Here is a 680-nt window from a genome sequence, read left to right as displayed (position 1 = left end):
AGCCAAAAGTATTACAATTGGATTCCAATGATGTGTAAGAAAAAAAGAAATAAAACAACTTAAGAATGACTCTTGAATTTTTAGCTGGTCCCATTTACTAAAATTAGAAAGATTGAGGTAGGATTAAAATTGAGGGAAGGGCAAGGGTTTTGTTTTGGATATGTGGAATTTGAGCTGCCTGTTAGATGTCCTTTGGAAGATGTCTAGGAAGTTCAAAATGTAAATGTGGAGCTCATGGGAGAGCTGGTGACTGGACCATATGAATGGTAGTGCATGCTGGGGTGCAGATGAGATCAATTAAGGATTTGATGCGGATATAGAAGAGGGCAGTGGACTGAGCCTGGGGGTGCTGTGATGTTTAGAAGTTAGGAAGAGGAGAAATTGCCCACACAGGAGACTATAGAGGATCCTTTGCCAAAGCAGAAGGAAAACCAGGCCAGGTAGTATTCTGGAAACCAAGTGAATAAAAACTTTCAAAATGGTGGAAACAATCAACAGCATCAAATATTATCAGCCATGTTAAGTGAGATGTGGACGCTTGAAACTGGATTTGGCAAGATGGACCCACTGGTCACATGAACAGGAGTGACTGACGAGTAGTTGTGGGGTCGAGTTGAGCAAATTGATATTATTTAGCAACTTAACAGCTGGCTAAGAAATACAATGAATGCCAAAAACAA

This window comes from Propithecus coquereli, unplaced genomic scaffold (assembly GCF_000956105.1).
Source record: "Propithecus coquereli isolate 6110/MARCELLA unplaced genomic scaffold, Pcoq_1.0 Scaffold123, whole genome shotgun sequence".
NCBI classification, from domain to species: Eukaryota; Metazoa; Chordata; class Mammalia; order Primates; family Indriidae; genus Propithecus; species Propithecus coquereli.
This window is presented reverse-complemented; position numbering follows the sequence as displayed.